Source organism: Candoia aspera, chromosome 3 (genome assembly GCF_035149785.1).
Source record: "Candoia aspera isolate rCanAsp1 chromosome 3, rCanAsp1.hap2, whole genome shotgun sequence".
NCBI lineage: Eukaryota > Metazoa > Chordata > Lepidosauria > Squamata > Boidae > Candoia > Candoia aspera.
In genome coordinates this window covers 16197640-16224527 of record NC_086155.1, presented here as the reverse complement: position 1 = coordinate 16224527, position 26888 = coordinate 16197640, and positions in this window count along the sequence as shown.

The window sequence follows — 26888 nt, the reverse complement described above, 5'->3', positions numbered from 1 at the left end:
CATGGAGGTGGGTGGGACTAGAAGCAGACTCTTTAGTCCTTTTTAATCTAATTTAAAAGCAATTTTAATTGTAAACCACTCTGAGATTTCATTTAATGGAAAATGATCTAGAAATGCTTTAAGCAAAGAAGTAATACATCCTTTAATCTGCCCATCTGGGAATTGTTTATGAACAGTCAATGCCAAATTGATGCTGCCAGTCCGGAAATTAAAAAAGGAGGAGGTTGTGTTTTAAGCTCAGTTTAAAGGTCATAGTTCTACTGCGTTTGTCATGGAGGATCAACAGTTGTGCAGCTCTGCTCTAAGTGAAACTTCTGTGGAAGTCCAGAGGGGAAAAATAACTTCACAGCCCTCCCCCTCATCATTTCTGTTTTCAAGGCCTTACGCCCACTTCTCAGGAAACAGCTTCAAAGAAGGTTATGGGATGAGTTGTATACTTGAAAACCAATTTATGAATTCATTTCTGTGGTTGTCACAAATACACCTCCCTTTAGTTTCACCTGACCTACAGTTTACATATTGAAGTTAACCCTGAATGCAAACTCTAGTGTTCACAATAATACTCTGAGATGGAGATGATTGAAACCTTCTATTCCAAAAATGAATTTATTTTTATACCTGAGACACATGTCTAAAATGCTCTATAATTATGAAGTAGTTAAAGAGTCCTCATTTTCCATAAGAATTTAAGAGCTGTGCTGGATGAGATTGTTAGTGTGCTGTTGGTTAAGTGGTTGGAAGGCCACACAAACAATACACCGAACAGATACAATGAGTACTCTCCTGCTTGTTTCCTCAAGAAATTGGCCTTAATAAACTGCAAGTTGTCTTACCCCCCACTCTCTGGTCTAGAGCTAGACTTTATTCGCCTTTCAAAGTTTGCCGTCCAATTCTAGGCAGAACAATTGGGTGGACTATTTCTCTGAACTTCTCCAGGAGAAAGTAAATAAAGAAATATAGTTAGAAACGAAAACAGTAACCTTTTCTGAAGAAGACTCCTGGGGAGAGTTCCTCCACCTTGTCTTCTCCTGGGATTGAAGTGAGGTGAGGACAGCCAAGGAGGACAGAAATCACTCAAAAGTTGACTAAGACAGGACTTCCACATTCAGAGAGAGAGGGAGGGAGGGAGTGTAATGGTTGCCTACCTTAAAGTATTCTCAGACTCACAAGCGAGAGCTTGAATAAAATCTGGTTTATTTAAGAATAGTATGCAAGTACAAAGAAAGCTGAGAATGAGCAAAAGCATGCCAAATACAAACTAAAAACCCTCGGTGCAAATGTAATCCCTCCCCCCTCGTACACCTGTTTCAAATTCCCCATCCCAGGATGGGTAAAAAGGACCTTGAACACAAACGATAACCCAAACACATTCCATCCCAATGAAGAGAGATAGAAAGCCTGGTACAAGGTCTCCCAGCAGCTCCCTCCCCACCGGAACGCGCGTCAGCACCATGGCATGCGAAACGTTACAATGTACGTTGAACATTGCAACGACGAACATGACAGGGAGGGAGAGATCTTCATTGCATCGTAACTAAAGAATGTTTCATTCCACCCATGAAAATTTTACTGAATTTTTTTCTCCTTTAAAATAAATTTCTAAAGCAAAGTCTCATACATTAAATTAAATGAGAGCTGGTGCAGAAAAATAAATACAGATAATTTTTCTGTGTGATACTACAGTAATACAAACAGAGCATTTTGTGGCAAGTTCTGCTTGAGCAAGAACGACTTTTCATTCTAACTTTGGTTATCATTTTGCAAAGGCTTCTAGACTCAAACCTATGTTTTCAAAAAAGAGAAATAATTTAATCAAAAGTATCCTATTTTAAATGTATAATCTATTTCAATTTCTTTGGAAGATAATCTGGTTTCCTGTTCCAGTACAGTCTTAGGAGCTGTGATGGAGGGAAAAACATCATTTACTCTCCATTATGATAAGGGCCAAGACCGCCTGTTTCTATGGAGACCAAATATTTTATTGTATTCAGTTAAAACATTTGAACGGAATTGCTAAATGTGTTTACATAACATGTAATATTGTATTTAGTAGTACTAGCCTATGAATATGCATTGTTCCTAAATCTGAATTTAGGCTGTAATCCGTATACAGTGACCTGGAAATAATATTCATAGATGACAATGAGTTTGATTTCTGTGCTGAGATGCACAAGTTTGTATTGTCACAAACAATATGTCAACTTCATTAAATTGTTCCCCTCCCCCATTTTACCAATGCATAGAATTGAAGCCTGGCTTGTCCGAAGCAACAATTTGCTTCAGTGGATTCTATATTAGTGTGTATCCAGTGCATAAAGTACACAGGAATGCATTAATAGTATAGATGATAGTGGAAACATATATTATTAATATTGGAATACTAATGTGAACATTACACAAAGAGTACTGCAGATGCTGACTGCAGTCAGGAAATCAGAAGACGTTTAATCCTTGGGAGAAGAGCAATGACAAATCTCGATAAAATAGTTAAGAGCAGAGACATCACACTGACAACAAAGGTCTGCATAGTTAAAGCAATGGTATTCCCAGTGGTAACATATGGCTGCGAGAGCTGGACCATAAGGAAGGCTGAGCGAAGGAAGATCGATGCTTTTGAACTGTGGTGTTGGAGGAAAATTCTGAGAGTGCCTTGGACTGCAAGACGATCAAACCAGTCCATCCTCCAGGAAATCAAGCCAGACTGCTCACTTGAGGGAATGATATTAAAGGCCAAACTGAAATACTTTGGCCACATAATGAGAAGACAGGACACCCTGGAGAAGATGCTGATGCTAGGGAGAGTGGAAGGCAAAAGGAAGAGGGACCGACCAAGGGCAAGGTGGATGGATGATATTCTAGAGGTGACGGATTCGTCCCTGGGGGAGCTGGGGGTGTTGACGACCGACAGGAAGCTCTGGCATGGGCTGGTCCATGAAGTCACGAAGAGTCAGAAGCAACTGAACAAATAAACAACAACAATGTGAACATTGGTCCAAAAATGCAATTAGCGAAGTCCCAGCTCTGATCCAACATTCCAATCATAAGGATTTTGGCTAGCCCTCTTAGTCCTCAAAAAGCCCCAAGTCTCACGCTCTCTTAATTGTTAACAATTTTTATCAATAAAACTGATGATTGCAATTATTGGTGTGTATGCTCAGTATACCACAACTAGAGGTAACATCACATCATATCAAGCCTCAAATAGCGGGCAGAACCAAGGAAGCAAGAATGATGCAGATTTAAGAAGGTGTCTTTGTTTAATGCTAGTTTGGGGTAAATACAGAACCTTGAAAACTGCAGGCCTCAGTTATAGCAAGTGAATTAAGGTGGAGTCTCTTTGAAATATTATTTTGAATGTTCTGTTTTTCTGTGTAAAAAATAAACATCTTTGGAGAATTTACAGGTTAATCCAGGGGTACCATTCTGCCCCAGACACTTTTGGGCGATTGACTTCTCTATTTAGAGCTGTATAGCACTTAGATTAGAAGAGAATACAAGTAGTCCTCGTTTAGCAACTGCCTCATACAACAACCATTTGCAGTTACATCAGTGATGAAAAAGTAATGTAGTGACCACTCCTCACATTTATGACCTTCACAGATCTGTAAAGTAAAGGAAAGCTGAAGGAAGATCATAAGCACAGTTGCGGTTTCACTTAGCAACCACTTCACTTAATGACCAAGCTGCCAGTCCCAATTTTGGTCGCTATACAAGGACTACCTGAAGTCCTTTTGTGCAGGCTGGATGTATATGTAACATTACTTAGCAACCCTTTACACTGAAGTTGTCTTTACTTCAAGATATGCCATTTCTGAGGGACGCGGTGGCGCTGCGGGTTAAACCGCTGAGCTGTCGATCGGAAGGTCGGTGGTTCGAAACCGCGCGGCGGGGTGAGCTCCCACTGTTAATCCCAGCTCCTGCTCACCTAGCAGTTCGAAAACATGCAAATGTGAGTAGATCAATAGGTACCGCTTCGGCGGGAAGGTAACGGCGTTCCGTGTCGTCATGCTGGCCACATGACCCGGAAGTGTCCTATGGACAACGCCGGCTCTAAGGCTTAGAAACGGAGATGAGCACCGCCCCCTAGAGTCGGACACGACTGGACTTTACGTCAAGGGAAACCTTTACCTTTACCTATGCCATTTCTGGGAAAAGACATAGTTGCTTTAAGCAGCTGCCAACAGAGGTAATGTGAATGCCCCATGCACCTCAAAGTACCTCTTTCCTTTCAAATATGAAATGTGGTACCATGGCCCTATTTATTTTTTAGATTTACCCCCCACAGAGTTCATACACATTCTTACAACAAAATACAAAATCAAGTACCATGAGACTCATATTATAAGCCTGGGTGCTCATATAGATAATAAACATAAGTTTTTCAAAATTTTTTTATGATTCAAGAAGGTCTGTGAATCCACAAGCAGTAAATCAGTTAGCTATCCAAGAATATCACATTTTAAAGCCATTTTTATTTTTATTTTGTTTTAGTTCAAGAGGCCCATTGAACTGTGTACCTAGAGGAGTAAGTGATGGGTGGTCTTTTGACCAGAGCTGCTGCTATCCTCTGAAGGACTCTAGGATTTGGTCAACTATCAGACAGCTTACATAAAATTCTAGAGTGCAACCAGGAATGTCCTTTAATGATGGTCAATGAAACTGCTGCCTCAGTCTTAAAAACCATGCTCCAGAGATTCACTCATACCTGGTCCACATGGGCATTGCCTCTGCCATGCTGGAAATCTGTGCTCAGAATGTAGCATGTTAAAATAAGCCTTGGCAAAGGCCCAACTATTACTGAAGTAAGAGAATGCATATATTTTGCTGGTATGAGTCTCTGTATTTCCTTCAGTAACTGTGATTTTTTCTTTTTTCTTTTTTTTGAATTAGCTCATATTGTAACTCTACATTGTCTAATTAATTCCTTGGCCTTGTCCAAGCCCAAATTTAATAGAAACTCAGGACAGACCTATTAAGAATATTTTACTTATCACATGGGTCCACTCTCTAGATTAAAATATATTCCTTGTAATTATGGAAATCAACCCAGTTAGGCCCAGGTTGACCTTTAGCCATGTAAATAAAATTAATCAACATATCCTGGCCTTCATTGTGGAGAGTCCTACCTGCACCGGGCACACATCTGGGTGTCGCAGACCCAGAGGTCAGAAATCCAGGCTGCACTTTTATAGGGTACAAAATTGGCATCAGGTCCCAGTTCCATACCATATAATAGCCGGGCAGCAGGTTTTGTGCTGAACAGTAGCAGTTGAGATAAAAGACTCCACCCGGCTTTCTGCTAGACTGAACTGCCAGTTATTTATGAGTATTCTTTCTGCTCAGCAGTAGTGGTGTGGAGAGAGACCCTCCAGGCTTTGCTGGCTCCAAACGCTCTCCCTTTTTTAGTACCTTGGCTTGCCACACCCAACCCTGGGTTTTTATATCTTTTTGGCTGCTCTCTTCTTCCCACCAGAAACCAGCTTCCTCCCTCTATTCCTTCTATCCTCCACCCCATTCCCTCTCCCACTCTCTGACCTTTAGGGGGCTACTGAAATTTTTACTCTGGACAAGGCCAGGAGGGTGAGCAGACAGGGCAATCTATCTCCAGTTCTGACTTACTTCTGATATCCTGCAATTCAGCCTAACAGTTTTTCTTGGCTAGCATTTGCTGACCTCCATCAGCACCCTGAACTTGTTTAAAAGAGGGGCTTCATTATGTGCTTCATTATTATTTTTTCTTTTATTATTGTTTCTGTTAACTTGCCTGGAACAGACATTAAGTTGATTGGCCTGTAATTTTCCAGACCTTCCCAGTGTCCCTTTTTAAAAATTGGGGTCATGCTGGCTACTTTCCAATCCTCTGGCACAATGCCTGATTGGAGTGACAAGTTCCATTTCTGTGGTAGGAGATCAGCAATTCTTCACTGGACTGTTTTTTTAAAGGAATTGGAGGGATGCCAATAGGACCTGGTAGTTCGTTATAATATAGTCTCTCAAGATGTCCCAGCATATCTCCTCTTGTTACTTCAGTTTGCTCTATATTTCGATTTGCTCCCTGAGAAAGTCAATACAGACTCAGATACCTGTCCTGTATTCTCTGCAGTGAGGATGCACATAAAGAATTCATTCAATTCATTTGTGGGCTTCATATCCACCCTGAATATCCTTTTCACTCCATTCTCATTTTACAGCCCATCTGCTTCCCTGACTGGTTTTCTACTTGGAATATATTTAAAGAAACTTGTATCTTTAGGTTTTTGTTTGTTTGTTTACTAAATGCTCTTCAAATTATCTTTATGATCTCCTTACTTTTTCTGTTGGTGGGACAGGTAGAAACAACTGGAGACAGGTGGTCCTGCAAGGGATGGCTGGATAATTTGCATCCTCCAAATAGGGTTACACAGTGTCCTATAATGGAACTTCCTTAGTGTGGGATCCAAGGAGAAATGAAAAAGCTACCCTTACGCCTATTTCCAGTATCTGCCTAAAGGTTAGAAAGGAGGATGAGAGGAAGAATACATTTTTTTTCTTAGTCAATAGGCAACGTTATCTGTAAGCCTCACTGAGATCAAGGAAGAAGTAACTATTAGACTGCAACCTTAGGCTTTTTAGGCACATTGGGGCTGTGCCATTCTGGGATGGATGCCATGTCCATGATTCCACAATGCCAGGCCATGACTTACTTTGCATTTATCTCCTCCATTCCTTCTAATAGCATGTCCAAACATCACAGCTGGCATAATATTTGATTTATGCCCTGCCTCAATACTCTCGCATATACTCAAAGGCTGGATCATTGTCATCATCATCATCATCTCACCATGATTGAGGAAAACTGATGGCATGCCACCTCAGAAAGAACCTGTACCATAAGCTTTAAAAGAAGGATAAAAAAGGTACCTCACAAAACACACACACATAAAAACACACACACGAACAGGAAAAAAATAGGAAATCCAGGTACTGCCAATAACTATGATAAAGTCTCATTCACCTTGCATCATCCCTCCTCCCATTATGGGCCACAGTCTCCACATGCGTGCATTCCCCAAAACTGAGTGCAGCCCTCACCCATTAAAAGTTTGCTTACCCTTGTATCAGAACATAACTCAATTAGATCATATCGTTCATAGAGTGGCTCAGTGCATTTGCCAATTTCTAGCAGAATATATGAATGATCTTAGGCCTGTATGGATGTGCAGCAGCCTTATTTTGAAGTAGACCTTTGAGACAATCTAATGTTGAGATTGGGCATGAAGTCTCAGAAGAAATTGTTCCTGGCACCTGGTTTCTAAGATGCTTTTATTTATTTATTTATTTATTTATTTATCTATTTTATTTTATTTTATTTATTTATTTATTTATTTATTTATTTATTTATTTATTCACTATCCTGCTGTGAGGATCGTGAGGGTCAGAATCCTAACAGCAAGAAATCTCACTGCAAGCCATCCAGGTTTCAGGAAAAGAATTTCTTTATTAAGATCTAGTCCCAGTCCATTCAAAGACTCAAGTGATTCAAATCCCCTGGATCCCTCCCTCTTAGTTTCCCCATTTCCTGCCCTGCGTTTGAAACTGGAGATAGATAAGTGCTTCGTTTACAACCTCATTCCTGGCTGCATTCCTCAGGCTTCAGTTACAGGGATAGCCAAAACAATTGCCATGTTGGTTGGTACTGTCTCTGTCTCCAGCAGCGATCAATCACTCCCCTCCCCGCTGTACAATTCATGACAGAGGAAAAGGACCAGAAACATTTTATAGTCTCTGGGACAAGCCTCTTGTCAGAGTGCTAGAAAGCATTTGGCCCAAGAGATCAGAAAAATCACACACCAGGCATTTCTATAAAAATAAATGTATTTACAGAAAGCACAAAAACATTTACAATCTTGTGCATTCACACGCACTCAGAGAGGACTGGGCTGCAACTGGGCTGGAAGGCTATAAAAGTGAAACAGAAACTAACAAGTCCAGGCAGGTTCCTCCCACAGGCAATGCAGCTTTTCACACCCAAACTGAGGACAATTAAGTTCGACCTCTTCACCCTACTTCACCTTAAGGAAGTACTCAATTACCATGGTAACCTAGTGGCTTGGTCTGAGCAAAAACAAAGACATGCCAACACCTCTGACACCTGCCTTTATTATTTTATAAATAACTCAAGGCGGCGAACATACCTAATACTCCTTCCCCCTCCTATTTTCCCCACAACAACAACCTTGTGAGGTAGGTTGGGCTGAGAGAGAGTGACTGGCCCAAGGTCACCCAGCCGGCTTTCGTGCCTAAGGTGGGACTAGAACTCTCAGTTGCCTGGTTTCTAGCCTGTTACCTTAACCACTAGACCAAACTGGCTCTCCTTGTATTAACCAGGGCTAAGCCACCTTAGCTTCTAAGGTCAGCCTGAGTCAATTAGGTGCTGCCACATGGTGAGCCCCTTCCCCTTAGTGGAGTGGGCAAGCAATATACTGTATCTCAGAATTTCTGTAAGCAGAACGCATATCTTGCCACTGAACTGGGCTGTCTTATGACTAACCAGCTCTCCATGTCATTTCACATTTTGAATTTTACTCCTGTTTGCTTTTGGAAGGCAGAGTCAGTGTGATGTACTTCAGCCAAGGCAAAGTCATTTCAGTGTTAAAAAAACATGTATCTATGAAATTCCCTTTCTGTTTTCTCTGGCTGGCTCTGGAATGATGGACCATATTTTTTAGGAAAGAAACAAGTTCCCTTCAGTACATTAATCCCATCATGTATGGCTTGTATTCCCAGTTTACATAATCAGGGGAGGAGTAATTTAGAGACTGACATCATATTTGGGATTCCCATTGTATATTTCTCCCTATCATAATAATGCTTACTGCTGATACGAACATTTGCAAAGGAAATTCCTAGAGGAAAATGCTATGATGCATATTCCCAGATTTCTTCTCTGTATGGGGAGGAATTGCACAAAAAAATACTGAAAGTTTTTGTACTTTTCCTTCTTCCAGGAAGCAATTTCATGTCTTAATTTTACAGGTGAATATGCAGACAGGGCAAAGCTACTTAATATAAAAGCACAGTCTGTCAAACTATAGCTATTACAAATTCCATACTTCCAAAGGTTATTTTTTAAAATTGCAGTAATTAAACTAGTCTTCTTGGGCAGGAGAATAATAAAATGACTGAATTACATGAATTACTGATAACCAAGCAGTCTGGCTTTTCCAGAAAGAAAATGATCATATTGAATTTTCTGTTCTCGTATTTTTATTTATTGCATTATTCTTTTCTTAAAGAGAAGATGGATTTCACTGAGGTGTACAATAGTAAAAGTACAATGAAACCAGAGAATATTAGATGCAGCAGCACAATTCTCTCATTTCACATGTTTGCTTACCTAACTAGATTTCCTGAGTAGAATGCATCCTGTTTTATTATATTTAGCTGCGACATGACTGTATTTTTGTTTAGTAATTAATTACTGTTGCATGTTTCCACAACTCCATTGCTTCCTCGGGAAATCTTGGCCAGACTTTAAAAAAAAAAGTGCATTTATCTAGATGAGCCCTATGGGCAAATACATATATTGCAGTGACTATTTTCAGTCAAATATATCTAAACAGCTTTAAAAAAAAGAATAGGGATCTATCAAAAAGAACAGAGTTACAAATAGATTACAAACAACACCCAACATACCGTGCCTCAACAAAAATTGCTAACCCTTGAGGGAGGGTAGCTTCATATTTTACTAATTTTAGGTTGAATCTAACTTACTTATGGACTTTTCTTGGAAGATAGAATAAATTTTCCTGCTTATTGACTGGAATATACCATGAGAAGGTCACTCTTTTGGGACAGAATGACCACCTCTAGATGAAGATTGCTGAATGTTTTAAAATGTTTTAGGATTGGTTTATTATTTTGGATTTATGATCAATTATCATAATAAGATTGAAAGCCTAGCAGAGAATCTAGGTAGAGAAGAAATGACAGTTGGAAACTTTTTGGAATAGAGTGGCACAGAAATACTAGGAAGAGAGGGAAGAGGAGAAGGGAGGGGAGGGGAAGAAAAGGAGGGGAGGGGAGGAGAAGAAGCAGCAGAACGTGTTTCCTAATTGTGTGAAAAAAGATGGAAGGTTGCACTCAGGTTGGAGTCAAAGAAGAAGCTGGAGCTGGAGGAGGGAAACAGCAACAGAAGACTTAGAACCAGGGAGATCAGCAGTAAAATAAGGGAACAGAGAAGTGGGAAGAAGAATCTGAGAGTTACAGAGTCCTAGAGAGAATAGGAAGAAACCCCATGGAAAACAGTAGCAAAGCAAAGGGGCTGAGGAGCTGCCCATTCACAAGTATACTTTTTTTCTTTTTGCCCAGTGAGTAAAATGTGAACAAAGCAAATAGAACTAATTGTTAATCTGTTTTCTTGCTGTTGAGAGAAAGTCAGTTTCTACATTTTTGCTTTTAAGAAGCATGTTCAGTCTTCACAGAGTTGTTCACAGTTCTTGTATAGCTTAGTGATGCTGTTCATATTTTGAATACTGTTTCTTAATTATATAAGTAAAAACTGTAAAAGTTCACAGTTAAAGGATTCTTTTTTATTGGATCTGGGGAGGAAGGTATTACCTGTTAGAGATTCCCCTTTCCCTGATGATGACAATAAATTGCTTTATTCTTTTTAAAATAAATTGCAAAGGAGCTAAAAGGGACCTTGTTGGGAGGTCTCATGAGGATTCAGTTCCTTGAACTCAGGATCCATTGCTATGAAAGAAAACCAAGCTTTCCTGAAGAAAAATCAGTATGGATTCCACAAAGGAAAATCCTGCCTCAATGATATTTTGTTTTGTTTTGTTTTAAGAATGAACAATAATGGAGGTGATCATATCAAAATTATATACCTGGATTTTGAAAAAAAAATGAATTTTTGATCAAGTTCCTCATCAAGGACTCTTGAGTAAACCTAGCACCCACAGGATAAGAAGACCTGCCATTTTATGGATTGCTCACTACTTAAAAAACAGGAAGCAAAAGCAGAGTAGGAATACATGGACAATTTTCTCAGTGGAGAGAAGAAAGTACAGGAGGCCCTCAAGAATCTGTGTCGTGACAAGTATTTTTAAGTTGTTCATCGATGATCTTTTTCTTTATTTAGGGATAATCAGTGAACTGGACAGGTTCTTAATTGATACTAAAGTATTCAGGGTGGTAAAAAACAAACATGATTATAAAGAGCTCCAGAAAGGTAGCTTTAAACTGACAAGAAGCAATGGGTTTAAAATGCAAGTAACAGATTTTGGATGGACATTAGGGGAAAAAAGTCATGCCAGTGAGAGGTGTCCAATAATGGGATACAGTGTTTTGAGGGCTCTTTTGCTGTAAGTGTTTAAACAGATGCTTGCTTAGAAGATTGCCCTGGACAAGGATTCTCCTGTTATCATGGAGAGATGCAGGCTGTGTGTGAACTGTCTAAGGGTAGTGGTGGATACACCTGTGCAGGAGTTCCATATGCAGACGCTCAAGGGCTCTTCAGGGATAGGAAGATGTCGGAGGTAGCATGATTTTCTGTTGCTCACATTCTTGCTTGAATAGCAAATGGTGGTTCTTGTTTCCTTGGCTTTCTGATCCAAAGGAAATTGAGCTGTGTGTTGCTGGCACTGTGGCAGAGAAGGACAAAACATTCTTCTTGTAGTTGTTCCTTCTCTGGCTGTCCTGAAACAATCTGATTTACATGAATTGGGAGAGGCCGCTCAGAAAACATTGTTCAAATAATAGTTAAAAATAAGCAGAAAACACCCATCTCTGGCCTAATTATGATGAAACAGAAGAGGAAGCTCAAGAAGCACACAGTAGTGATCTGATAATGCTGAGTGAGATGACAACCAGTCTCTGATCCAAACCTAGAAGAATTTGAACATCTCTAAGCCCACAAGAGTAAAGATATGTGCATGAAGGCACTTAGAGAAAAAGCTTTCGGATCCAGTTTTGATGAAATAAAAAGAAAAACCAGATTTCATTGAACTACTCAGATTGGAACAAGTTAGAATGGAGAAGCAGGAGAACCTCTGATTACGTGGCAGGACACTGAAAATATCAGAAAGTTAAGACATACTCTTGGAAAACTTTGTTTCAAAGGATTGCTTATACAAGGATGAGGCCAGAATGTGCTGCTTTTCAACTCTCTCTCTCCAGGGCAATGATTAGGACTGAATCTTCTAGCGAGGACAGAGCAAAATTCAGTCCTTTCCAGGTTCAAATTTCATGGTCTTGCAAGTATATAAATAATTGCTTATAAGGTTTAGGCCTATATGTAGATCACCTCATGATAGTTAACACATACATGGATGGCCAAAATAGATGTACCTATTCTCTTGCTATGCAGACAAAATTATTGGCTGTGTGGGAGCAAACTGCACTTTTTTTTTAGTAAATTACAGTAATCCCGCTGTAGGGCATTGCAGATGGATATCCACTGAACCGGGGAAGCATTTCACCTTGTCCTGTGCTGCACTTCCCGAGAAGGTCATTTAAAGAGAAATGAGATCTATGATATGTTTCCATTTGTGTTTTACGAACTGTCGGCACTTTTGAGCATATGGCTATGTGTTTTGCTGTTTCTGCTTACATTACAAAATCAGAGATGCTGGCAATTGGGAAGAGTGAGGATAGCTATTAAGTCACTCAGCCTTGCCTGGCTGACAATTAACGAGTGGTCCCTGAAGTATGTTTTAGTGCCTTCTGGTCCTGTGTGAGAGAGGATCACCTTTTCATTCACCTTTTCTGGCATGATGTCTGCATAGTTTAAAAGACAGCTATATGTTTGCTTGTTTTAAAACAAAGGCTCCTTTTCATAACTATATAGAACCAGAATTAACACACCAAGAAGATTTTGCAAATGAAGAACTTATTAAGTATTGATGATGTTATTTAGGATTTGGATGACAAGGTGGTGAAATAATGTATCAGACTGGCAAGTGCAAAATTAGGTAGGAGAGCTATTACATAGAATATGGAAAGAAAATGTAAAAATGATCTTGACAGGATAGTAAGTAAATACGTTTTATTGTTGTAACCACAGGTCATGGCAATGTAACAGAGTGAAAAATCCAATAAAGCCAAATAACAATAAAGTAAAAACGAGTAATAAACAGAGAATTAGATACAAAGAGGTCAAAACAAGATAAAGCCAAGGCTATGATTAACAACCTGTACATTTATTTCTGAGTTTAAATGATGACAAAGCAAAAGTGGTAACTTGACTGCTCACATTTGGAAACACATCTGCAGGATAGAAAAGTGCCAGTTTTTCATATGCCGAGGGCAGAGATAGAGTGGTGAGTGTCTCTGCCTGTAGGAAGGCCCAATATCTTCTCTATGTTAGAAGTTCAGATCAGGTGAACTTGGGTCTAAATCTGAGCCTACAATTTTTTGGTGCCAGATTCTGGCTACCAGTATGGGGGTGTAGCAACTGTGGAAAGCAGAGGGGGTCACAATGCATATGGGGGGAGGGCAGGACCTTCATGTCCCCCTTTTGGGGAGATGGATTTGGGGGAGCATCTTTTTTTTTTTTCTTAAGTAGATTTAAGTGCATTTTAGATCCTACAGTACAATACTGATGTTTCTAATCTCTAAATGGGAAGACTCACTTCTGAGGTAGTATGGCTTCTGTGATTAAGGTGGTAAACTAGGAGTGAGGAGACAAAGATCCTAGTCCACTCTCAGCCACAGAAACTCACCGGCTGACTTTGGGCCAGTCACTCTCTCTCAGCACAAATTACCTCACGTGTTTGTTACTGTAGGAAAAAATAGAAGGAGGAAATTAGGTATAAACCAAATAAATAAGTAAAAAGCCAGCCAACACAATCTGGGGGTTTCCAGAGGTTCTTCAAAAGAAGTTAGGCCACATGAGGCCCTGTGACTCCAGTTTGCTTATTCCTCATCTAAGATAATCCAGGGTGCCCAAAAAGTTTGATTTCATGTATTGCAATGACTCTAACATGATGTTTCCATTGCCTACTAGCCATATCAGAGATGTTCAGCCTGCAGAAGGAGACTTAGTATAGGAGGCCTTTTGTAGAATATTTAGCAGGATTATGGAATTCATGTTTAAGTAAAATGGAATGAATTTTGATCCCATCCAAATCTTTGTGAGGTGACACCAAATGTTTCTACTACCTTGCTTGTTACTGCTTTTTCAGAACAATATCCAACCAATTAAAATTAAATGAATAAATCTGGAATGAGCAGCAAGCATGCCTGAAATGGAGACATCGTAAGGTAACCTAATTATAAAATAAATAAATAAATAGCAAGAATGAAGGAGGCCCTGCTTTTCTCCTCTATACTGCCTGTTTCTCTCTGTCCATTTCAAACGTTTTATTTTTATTCCTTGGAATGCCACACGATATAACTGCATCCTATAATGAAGCAATGTATCTCCATTGTGTGATATGGGGGGGGGGGAATCAGTACTATGCATTGATAATCAGATCAAATGTGCAATCAAAGGCACTGTTTAAAAGAATAGCAACAAGAAGCTGAAAGAATGATCAATGATCATCATTAGGGCCAAAAAGGTTTCATACTGAGGATATGATACTCTCTTATAAACAGTTAATACTTTATAAAAATTAAAAGTTATAATGTGGAATGGTCTGCTTCAGAGATAAGAGAACTCTATTTAGGCTGCAATCTGACTCCTACTAACATGGGAGTAAGTCCATCCTGAGTAGATAGGCCTCAAATTATTCTGCAAGAGTTACAAGGGTGCATATTTGTAAGTGATAGTAGTGCTAACGGTTTAAAAGCTCTCCAGATGGAAAACTCTTTGCCTGTGGAAAGCAAGCAGATCAATGGGAAGCTATAGCGAGATGCCTATTTAGCCTCTCTAGAAATACTTTACATTAAATGGCAGGAAACACATTTATGATATATGAATGAAATCAAGGAACTGCTACTTGTCCATGTGCAGGGAGAATTTGAACCTAAAGAACAATTAGACACACCACAAGCTGAATGCTCTTTAGAAAAGGATACCAGGTATTAAGCACAGAATAATACAGTTTTATACAGTAGTTGTGGAGTCCTTGGTGCTCTCTGAGCTGATTATGTTGTTACCTAACACTGATAATGTTACCTAGTTGGGTAATAAAATGTCTGCAAGCTACCCACCAAGTTCAGAGAGCACCAAGGACTCCACAGTTCAACCCTGAGCTACAGATATTATTTTCTATTGGTTTTATAGTTGAAAGGAATTTGGTGTTATACAGTCCATCCATGCTCAATGAAGGCTTGTTTAATTACAAAATGGTGACCCAACATCTCCTTCATAACCTGCAGTCAAGAAAGAAAAAAATCTACCCCCTCCTTTGTTATCCAGCTAACTGCTGTTCCTGTTACAAAAACTTCCTCCTGATGTTTAGCCAAAGTGAGTTTCTTTCCCTTACAGAAATCAGATCTGGGGTTGAAAAAACCCTAGACAACTAGAAAAGAGCAGCAAAAAGATAAAAGATACACAACACCCTGCTTCCATCTAGTGGTCTTTGTGATTTCTGGATGCCAGGTATGGTAGCCTTAGGTTCTTGCAATTCCCACCCATTAGTTTTAGATCTAATCACTGGAACTTCAGAGGAATGTGTCACCCAGGCTGCTTGAGAGATCTTCAGATCTTTGAAAGCCCCCATCATGTTTCTTTTGGGTTTTCTCCAGACTAAGCACACTTGGGTTTGGTTGGCTGATCAGTTTTTGAGACTGCAAGCAAGAAACAAAAGGGCATAAATAGAGCTTATTCAGGCAAATGAAGTCTGAACCTACGCATCAATAATGCTACTATAAAGAAAGATCAGACCTACTGGAAAACAGAACCTGAATCAAGTGAAGCCACATTGGGTTAACTCTGGACTACAAAGCATTGCTCAGGGGTGAGACCTGATCTGAAACAAGTTTGTTTTAAAGAATATGTGTCGGAATTCTCTCTCTGTTCCGCAGAAAGAGGCAGAATTGCAAGAATAAAAGTGGGCATATAGCTTAAAGTCATGGAAAACTTTGATGGACAATAAAAAAAAATCATAGAGAGACTATGCACTGTGAAATACTACTTTGAAGGAATGGAGAGTATCCTCTTGTAATTCTTCATAATTAAAACAAGTGATTAAAACTATCTCAGAGTCATTTGCTGAGATGGGCGGCTACAGAAATCAAATCAAATCAAACCAAATAAATAATTGTGTTGTTGTTTATTCGTTTAGTCGCTTCCGACTCTTCGTGACTTCATGGACCAGCCCATGCCAGAGCTTCCTGTCGGTCGTCAACACCCCCAGCTCCCCCAGGGACGAGTCCGTCACCTCTAGAATATCATCCATCCACCTTGCCCTTGGGCGGCCCCTCTTCCTTTTGCCTTCCACTCTCCCTCTCTCAGCATCTTCTCCAGGGTGTCCTGTCTTCTCATTATGTGGCCAAAGTATTTCAGTTTTGCCTTTAATATCATTCCCTCAAGTGAGCAGTCTGGCTTTATTTCCTGGAGGATGGACTGGTTGGATCTTCTTGCAGTCCAAGGCACTCTCAGAATTTTCCTCCAACACCACAGTTCCAAAGCATCTATCTTCCTTCTCTCAGCCTTCCTTATGGTCCAGCTCTCGCAGCCATATGTTACTACGGGGAACACCATTGCTTTAACTATGCGGACCATTGTTGTCAGTGTGATGTCTCTGCTCTTAACTATTTTATCGAGATTTGTCATTGCTCTTCTTCCAAGGATTAAGCGTCTTCTGATTTCCTGACTGCAGTCAGCATCTGCAGTAATCTTTGCACCTAGGAATACAAAGTCTTTCACTGCTTCTACATTTTCTCCCTCTATTTGCCAGTTATCAATCAAGCTGGTTGCCATAATCTTGGTTTTTTTGAGGTTTAGCTGCAAACCAGCTTTTGCACTTTCTTCTTTCACCTTCATCATAAGGCTCCTCAGTTCCTCTTCACTTTCAGCCATCGAAGTGGTATCATCTGCATATCTGAGATTGTTAATGTTTCCTCCAGCGATTTTAACTCCAGCCTTGGATTCCTCAAGCCCAGCATGTGGCATGATGTGTTCTGTGTACAAGTTGAATAGGTAGGGTGAGAGTATACAGCCCTGCTGTACTCCTCTCCCAATCTTAAACCAGTCCATTGTTCCGTGGTCTGTTCTTACTGTTGCTACTTGGTTGTTATACAGATTCTTCAGGAGGCAGACAAGATGACTTGGTATCCCCATACCACTAAGAACTTGCCACAATTTGTTATGGTCCACACAGTCAAAGGCTTTAGATTAGTCAATAAAACAGAAATAGATGTTTTTCTGAAACTCCCTGGCTTTTTCCATTATCCAGCGGATATTGGCAATTTGGTCCCGAGTTCCTCTGCCTTTTCTAAATCCAGCTTGTACATCTGGCAATTCTCGCTCCATGAACTGCTGAAGTCTACCTTGCAGGATCTTGAGCATTACCTTACTGGCATGTGAAATGAGTGCCACTGTTCGATAGTTTGAACATTCTTTAGTGTTTCCCTTTTTTGGTATGGGGATATCAGTTGATTTTTTCCAATCTGATGGCCATTCTTGTGTTTTCCAAATTTGCTGGCATATAGCATGCATTACCTTGACAGCATCATCTTGCAAGATTTTGAACAGTTCAGCTGGGATGCCGTCGTCTCCTGCTGCCTTGTTATTAGCAATGCTTCTTAAGGCCCACTCAACCTCACTCTTCAGGATGTCTGGCTCTAGCTCTGATCCATTTAGTTTTCACGGCAAGAATACTGGGATGGGTTGCCATTACCTTCCCCAGGGATCGCATTTAGTCTGACCTCTCTGTCATGACCTTCCCGTCTTGGGTGGCCCTTCACGGTTGTCATGTTCCCATTTCAATGTGCTGTTAACATTGTAACGTTTCACATGTCATCTTCTGTTCCGTGTTCCTTCACCCGGGGTTTTTCCATTCCTTCACCCTCCGTTGTTTTGAGGGCTTGGAATGTATGTTTGGGTTTGCGCTCCTGCTCAAGGTTACTTTCCCAGGCGCGTCTAATGGCTTCTAGCACCTGGGAGGGGGAGCGCCCTGACGAGGGATGGGGCGGAACTTGCTTACAGGCAAGGCTTTTAAGTTTGTATTTGGCGCGCTTTTGCTCATTCTCAGCTTTCTCTGTATTTGCATACTATTCCTTTAATAAATCAGTTATCTTTAAGCCCGAGCTTGTGAGACTGAGTGTTTGGGATTAGGCAACCGTTACAACGGTTTAGCTCATGGCATCATTGAGGTGCTCAAGCTCCAGCACCACGACAAGGTAATGATCCTTTGCTGAAGAAATAAATAAATAATTAATTTTTTAAAAAAACTATGACATTTATGTTTGCCTTATAGCACCCCCATCTGACCATGGAGATGTACAGAATTTATTAGAACTTAGGACACTAACAGATAGAAATAATCTTTAACATTATTGCAACAGCAATAATTTTCACTGTTGCTTAAGTACAGTATACTCCATTTTATAAGATTGTATGTTAATTTTTCACATTGTTGTGTCTGTTGCAATGCAGTACTTTGATGCAAATTTTAAGACACAAGAAAACAAGTATGGTCCGATCTAGCTTCAGCAACACTGAAAGTTGGCAATAGTTTTGATAATTAATTTAATTTATTCCATTTAATATGGCTACCCACTCTGCAAGGCTCAGGGTGGCAATTTTCAATGGCAATATCAGTGCTAGTGGACTTATCTATTGTTTGCTAATGGTCTTATCTATTGTTTCGTTGCTATATTATTCTATTATAGAATTATTTTACATTTTAATTGATTTATAGTTTTTTATTCTTAGAGTTTTTGAGATATGATATGAAAAGTATAGTCTAATTCAGGGATTGTATGCAAAGAATAGAACCTTTGTTGAGAGCAGATGTTTCATATTACTGCCAGGAGAATCCAACAGTGAGAAAGCCATCGAAGGAGCCTAGGATCAAAGCTGGGATATTTGCAGAGGGACAAAATCCACAAGATGGCAGAAGTGGTATCATGAGCCAAGCCCCACCCCTTTGGTATGGGTGTCCTACATCAATGTACTGTATGTACAAAATGGTTGGAGCTTCAGTGACAACATTGACCCAGCCATCTTGCAGATTTTGACCTCCTCAGATACAGCTGGATGAAAGAAATTAATGATAGTCTAATTATCTATCCATATAGTGTAATTTTTAATTGATAGAGCTTAAGGATATAAACAACAGCCAAGGAAATTTCATAGTAGCAGTCAATGAAATTTGAAGGTGGCAGTAGATAGTGCCCAAGCAGCAAATTGGATGACATGCCTGTGTTATTAGAAGATAATGGTGGCTATAAAATGCTGATAGTGACCAATGGAGAGCTGCTTCATTTTGGATATTAGGTATACTCTGCATATGTAACTTTATGCCTGTAGCGTTCCTATCAAGAGGGAAAGGGAGGGCACTTTACTCTCTAAATTTCCTTATTTGAGAGAAGAACCTCTCTTTGGAACTTCATTCTTTTCCTGACTTTTCTCTAGATTCTTGGCACTTTCATCAGCACCATCCAGGACGTTTAAGTTTCATTGGAGTGGCAGGTATATTTTCCTTTATGCTTAAATATTTAGGCTGGGGATAGCAGGATTTGGATTTTAATATACTTTTTCCTGGTCTGAATGTATATGCTTTTTTGCCATTGATGTCTTGATTAGTTTCAAATGTACCATTCATTCATTCATTCATTCATTCATTCATTCATTCATTCAATCTGTTCAGTCATGTCTGATTCTCAGAGACTGCCGGGACAAGTCATGCATTTTTCTTGGTAAAGTTTTTCAGAAGTGGTTTGCTATTGCCTACTTTCTACAGCTGAGAGAAAGTGACTGGCCCAAGGTCACCCAGCTGGCTTTTGTGCCTAAGGTGGGACTAGAACTCATGGTTTCCCAGTTTCTAGCCTGGTGCCTTAACCACTACACCAAACTGATTCTTACTATTTATTATGACTTCATAATAAATGAGACCCTTTGACCAGGTTCATCTTGTCCATGAGCTTCACCCTCCCCTCAACCAGGAGGTCCTTCAGATGGTCTCTCACTCCCTGATCACCTTGCAATTGGACCATTGCAACGTGTTCCACATGGGCAATTGAAGACCCTCCAGAAGCTACAGCTGGTTCAGGATGCAGCAGTGCAAGCAGTAATGGGCAATTCTCATTAGGTTCATGTGTCATCACTGCTCCATGAGCTGCGTGATTGCCTGTTGGCTTTTGAGTTCAATTCAAGATGCTGGTCATCATTTATAAAGGCCCTGGATTTCTTCAGGGAAAAGGGCCTGGTTGTCTGAGGGATCATCTGTCTCCAGTAGTTTCTGCCTGCCCCATGTGCTCAGGGAAAGTGGGGGTGCTGCAGGTCCCCTTAATTAAATATTGTCATCTTGTGGGACCAAGGAAGTGTGCCTTCCTTGTTGCAGTCCCTGTTCTTTGGAATAGCATCTCCTGGAGATACGCATGGCTCACCCTCTCCAAGTGTTCCAGAATTCCCTTAAGACCTGGTTCTGCTCCCAGGCCTGGGGTTAGGGCTTGTGGAGTCCCTGCTATGTTTTTTGAATCTTAGTGTTGTCTTGTTTGGGCAGTTGTTTTGTTACGTTTTTATTTTAATCTGTTCAGTCATGTCCAGATCTCAGAGACTGCCTGGACAAGTCCCTGCAGTTTTCTTGGCAAAGTTTTTCAGAAGTGGTTTGCCATTGCCTGCTTCCTAGGGCTGAGAGGGAGTGACTGGCCCAAGGTCACCCAGCTGGCTTTGTGCCTAAGGTGGACTAGAACTCACTGTCTCCCTGGTTCTAGCTGGGTGCCTTACCCACTATACCAAACTGGCTCCTGTTATGTTTTTAACTGTGTTTTAATTATATATTTGATATTTTGTAAGCCACCCAGAGTCTTTTCAGAGTCAGGTGGCCTTAACAAATCTAATAACTAAATAAATAGCTTCACTTAAGCTTTAATTGTTGTGATATGTGTGGGCCATTTGATATTCCATTTTTACATTTTTAATAACTAATAAGAGTTTGCCCTTATTATTCTGATATATTTTAATTGTATTTTTCTTTTTCTTTTCTTACTCAAAGGTTATCTTCCATCATATCCCTGGAGGAACCCAGGATTAAGGGAATGAAAGAAATCAGCTTTCAAAGGCTTTCAATAATACATCTCAGGACTTGATTTCTAAAATTTCACCCTCTGTTCTCTGTTTGTTTACATCCTTTTAAGAACATTTCTTTTTCTAAGTAAAGATCAGGGAATTATCAAACATCTCTAAAACCATAATTATTAGGATCCAAAGGTCTGTAAACCTACTTTGAACTAGGTATGAATGCACTCAACAGTGTGGCATGGGTAAGGTCACCTTTTTTTTTTTTTTATCCATTCAATCGTGTCCAATTCCTGGAGACTGCCTGGACAAGTTCCTGCAGTTTTCTTGGCAAGAAAACCCTTGCCCAGAGTAAGGGTCTAGCAAGTATAGGCTGACCATACGTCCCATTTTGAACGGGACAGTCTTAACATTTCCTGACCATCCCGTCGTTTTAATATAAATGTCAATTTTGTTCCATTTTTTAAAAATATTGGAGCCTATTGGGAAAAGTGGGAAAAAATTGAAATTGAAATGGAGGCTGATTTGGCAGTAGTTCTCAATGGGAACTGCAGGAACAGCTGATTGGCGGTGAGCAAGAGGAAGAGTCACTGCCGCCAATCAGTGCAGTGGAAGGCAGTTGGAAAAGCGCGCCCAGTGGAAAAGAAGCCGATTGGCTCTCAGGCCAAAATGGCGGGAAGGAAATAAAATAAAAGGGCGTGCCAGAGAGGAACAGGTTGTTGGGGACAACCATTCACTAGACTCCGTTCCTGTTCTTCTGCCCCAGATCGCCACCGCCCTCAGCCCTCTGCTTCTCCAGCCTCCTGCTGCCTCGTTCCTGTCCTCCCGTCCCAGCTCACCTCTGCCCTCAGCCCTCCTGAAACCTCTTCACCCAACGCCACCCCTGCACCAGCCTCCCCGGACCCAACCATTGCCGCACCGCCCCCTCCTGCACCCTCCCAGCTTACTGTCGATAACATTTTTATCGTCTTTTTCATGAATACGGAATATTACATAAGTTTAACCCCGTCCCGTTTTGCCATCCCAATGCCCCGTTTTTGTCTCAAGGAAATATGGTCAGCCTAAGCAAGTAGGGAGGAGAATCTAGATCTATCGTAGTCTTATTGCTATTCTTAGAAAATGAAAGGGGCAGAAGATTGTATTATTTAGAAAGGTGTCCACCTATTCAGAAAAAAAAAAATGTAATCAAGCTGGGCTACTAAAAATCATCTTCAGGGAGGAGGAATGGATGAGTAGGCACAGAGTAATGCCACCAATCTGCATTCTAGTAAGTTAAAGAACCATGCCCATTATGGCAGCTATTTGGGGTACAAGCAGCCTCCTGTGGCAGCATGTTGTCAGATTACCCACAATATGTTCTCAAAAATTCCTGTGTGCCCACTGCGCCAAATCGGTTCCTCTGATTTAAATAAGAGATGAGCTCTTCGTTTTGCAAAGAAAAGGAAACCTACTTTAGTTGTTCAAAACCTGCCAGGTAAGTTTCTCCTTCATCCTTGCATTCTTTCTCTTCATTGGAAACTTTACACTAGAGACCAGAGGTTTCTTTTAGACCAAAATTTATAATTTCCTGGCCTTTTTCTTGATAATAACCTATCAGGATGTCAAGGGATTGATTAATTCAATGAATTATAATAGAACAGGAGCAGTTGAGGTCTGGTAACAAACTCTGATTGATATTCAATTATTTTTCACATAAGCCTCAATGATCTGAGCAGGACTGGTTTCTAAAGTTGCATATGAAACTGTTTTGTGAAGCAGCCATCAAGGAAAGTGTCAGGCTGGCTAGCTGCATGTTAGTTCTCCCATTACATTAAAACTGATGCGAAAGTAGATGCCATTGACTAAAGGAAAAGTGTTGCCTTTGGCAGCTGTTGCTCTGATGGATATCTCATCATGACATATGCATCTCTCATTATAATCTTTACCATTTTTCTTGAAAAGAATGTGTTCATATAAAGTGATCTGTCACAGGCGCCTGGTAGAAGCTGATTACATCAGCAAGGTTGTGCAAAAAACTATTTTATTTCACTGAAAATAATTTGGAAGCCCAGCTTAGGATATAAGAAACTCCCTATATCAGTGATGACACACTTTGAGTACATCTTGCCACCTTTCTACAGTCTCTCTGGCTGTCTAGACCAGTGTTTCTCAACCTTGGGAACTTGAAGATGTGTGGACTTCAACTCCCAGAATTCCTGAGCCAGCCAGGTTGGCTTAGGAATTCTGGGAGTTCAAGTCCACACATCTTCAAGTTCCCAAGGTTGAGAAACACTGACTTAAATATTCAATATTCTTTAAGCAGCCTGGTTATGCTCAGGAGCACATCCTCTAACAAGGGCTCCTGCTACATTCAAGTGTCTAGCAGATTAACATGGTCTGTTATGCACTAAGGGATACTCCTTGCAGTCTCCCTTGAAATGAACAGGACAAGTGCAAGAAGATAGTGGGGGGAAATGTTCTCTCTAACATTTGGTAGGCTTTTTGCACAACCATTTTCTTTTGTGCAGCTGTTTGGAACCAGAGTTCAAATGTGTGCGCCAGGAGGTGAGTGCACCCAAGCGAGTATCATGCAAATAATACAGAGGAATATAAACATTTTTCTTAATTTTACAACACACTAATGAATGCACGTGAAGCTATAATAAAATATATTAGATGCAATTTGGCCTGCTAAGCTGTTACACTGCCTATTTTGTGGCTGTAAGAAATCCAACTTCTACATATCCTCCCATTGTTTTCCAGTGGAAAATTCTCCAGATGTTTTGGCATCTTGACAATACAAGCACAGAACTCCATGGCCCTCATTGTGGGTGAATATTTCATGAAGTGTAATGCTCATCATGCCATGGGATTTTGGGGTAGTCATTTCTTTAGACTCATGCAGACATTTAAATGAGGTTGCTGTTTGCTTGCATTTCAGAGTTCTAGAGGGTGACATCTGGGATTCTTTTTAACCTTACTTTGAATTTTTTTTAAAAAATACTTACATATTACTAAAGAAATGTTCATTGTGCAGCTGCCTCTCTCAACAAAAGATTGCATGAGTAACCCTGTCTTGCTTGCTTCCAGTTTGACTATCAGGTCTCTGAGCCAGTCAGCTTCCAGATGATGTCTCCAGGCCCAGCAACAAAACCCATGAACAAAGGGCACAGGGCCACAGAGACTGTAGTTTAGAAGGATCCAGTCAGTGGAAAGGGAAGCACTGGGGAGCAACCTCTGGAGAGCAGGTCTTGTCACAAGAGGGGGGATAGTGACTGTGGTGGATATTGGCGGTGCCGCTGGTTCTCAGGAAAGAGGGAGCACATTCCAAGGAGGTGGAGGAGATAAGGGGACACACAGTCCAGGAAGCAATGGTGGGAAAATAAAGAGGCTCAGGATAGCCCCGCCCTAGAGCTCTCCCAGGTTATTTCCCCTTAGGTTAGGTAGAGTAGCTTCAGTCTGGCAAGATTCTGTCTATACGGTGTGAGCAAATAAAGAACTGGAGTTTGGATGGACTGATTCTTCGTTGTTCTTGGGCTGGGCCTGACAGTGACTGAGCCAGACAGAGGGTTCTGTGTTCTACAGGTAGGCCTCCTCTTACTAGAACCTGCTAGATGTGCATTGTTCAGTCTCCAGGTAGTGCTTCTGTATTTTCTTAATTACTTTTCACACTAAGGTGAAATGATTCTGTATTAAAATGTATTACCAAATATTTTATTATTTGTGCATGCTATATTTTGCCCTGTGTGGTGGGTTCATAACATGTCTGTGGGAACACACACATGCAATGGGCTCAGTCCTCCATACATACATTCTCCAGGACCAGAGAGTGAACTACCTAGGTTTGCTAGCAAAGTGCCAGTTAGCTTCAGAGAAGTCTATTCAGAATGAGGGGAAGTATGGACCTTAGCAAAAAAGAAAACCTCCTATATCAGCTTTCTGTCTAAGCTGATTCACTGCTGAAGCAATAGTTCTCTTACAGCCTCCAAACACCTTCTGAGCTGGGGAAACCAGACTGTGATATCAACATAGACAAAACTAACTATAATAATTTGGGCTGTGAAGGCGAGTTGACTACAATAAGTTAGTCAACTTATTTGCATGTCATTCTCTATATACCATGAATATATTACAGGTAGCCCTTGACTCACAATCACGACTGGGACCAGAATTTCTGTTGCTAAGTGAGTCATTAAGTGAATCATGCCCGATTTTATGACCTTTTTGCCACAGCCGTTAAGTTAATCACATAGTCGTTAAGCAAATCCAGCTTATCCCATTGACTTTGCTTGTGGGAAGCTGGCTGGGAAGGTTGCATATGGCAATCACGTGACCCCGGGATGCTGCAACCATTGTAAATACATGCTGGTTGCTGAGCGCCTGAATTTTGATCACATCACCACAGGGACTCTGTGATGGTTGTAAGTGCAAGGACCGGCTGCAAGTCACTTTTTTCAGTGCTGTCATAACTTTGAATGGTCACTAAATGAATGGTTGTAAGTTGAGGACTACCTGTAGATCTGTTTTAAATGTCCCATGCCCCTAATTCTAACTATCCTGAAGTAGAACAGTATAAATATGATCCATAATTTTTATTAAATTCTCCACTTACTATTAAACCAGCATTTTTTTTCCTATTTCAGAGAAAAGGGGCAAATATTGAAGAAATGCTAATTTAAAGGGCATGGGGCTTAGAGTTACCTTCTTTTTTAAAAAAAATAATTTTATTAAGTTTCAAGTCAAGGATAAAAGCTATGAAAAAAAAACTACAAAAAAAGAAAAAAGAACTAAACATGTGTGAAAACACAAGAGATTTTTTTTTTCAAAATTACAGAAAGATGTGACTTCTGACTTTTAACAGCAAGGATATACAAAAACTTCCATAATCAATCTCTTACTCTATATTAAACCCAAACCACATTATTTCTACAAATCATTCCACTTTAGCACATGGATAAAAATCACTAAGTACAGTTACTCCCCCACTTTTATTAAAATAAAGAAAAAAAAATCATGTAGACCTCCTAAACAACTCCCCCCCCCAAAAGATAACACTTATTAAATTATTCCCTTCCTACTACTATTCTGTACATATCTATTTACTATAATAAAAATCAAACTGAAAAGCACACAAATTGTCTGCCATTATACTTAATAGTACAACAGTTTTAATCATCTTAATCTTAATAAACCCAAAAAACAAAAACAATTCAAAGCAGTAGCCTTAAATCAAATCCTTAAAACCATCCAGCTGTTAAAAGCAAATAACATCAGCTGAACCCTTAAAGCAATCCAGATGAACATTCTTCAACCCTTGTTGTTGTTTATTCGTTTAGTCGCTTCCGACTCTTCGTGACTTCATGGACCAGCCCACGCTAGAGCTTCCTGTCGGTCGTCAACACCCCCAGCTCCCTCAGGGACGATTCCGTCACCTCTAGAATATCATCCATCCACCTTGCCCTTGGTCGGCCCCTCTTCCTTTTGCCTTCCACTCTCCCTAGCATCAGCATCTTCTCCAGGGTGTCCTGTCTTCTCATTATGTGGCCAAAGTATTTCAGTTTGGCCTTTAATATCATTCCCTCAAGTGAGCAGTCTGGCTTGATTTCCTGGAGGATGGACTGGTTTGATCTTCTTGCAGTCCAAGGCACTCTCAGAATTTTCCTCCAACACCACAGTTCAAAAGCATCGATCTTCCTTCGCTCAACCTTCCTTATGGTCCAGCTCTCGCAGCCATATGTTACTACGGGGAACACCATTGCTTTAACTATGCGGACCTTTGTTGTCAGTGTGA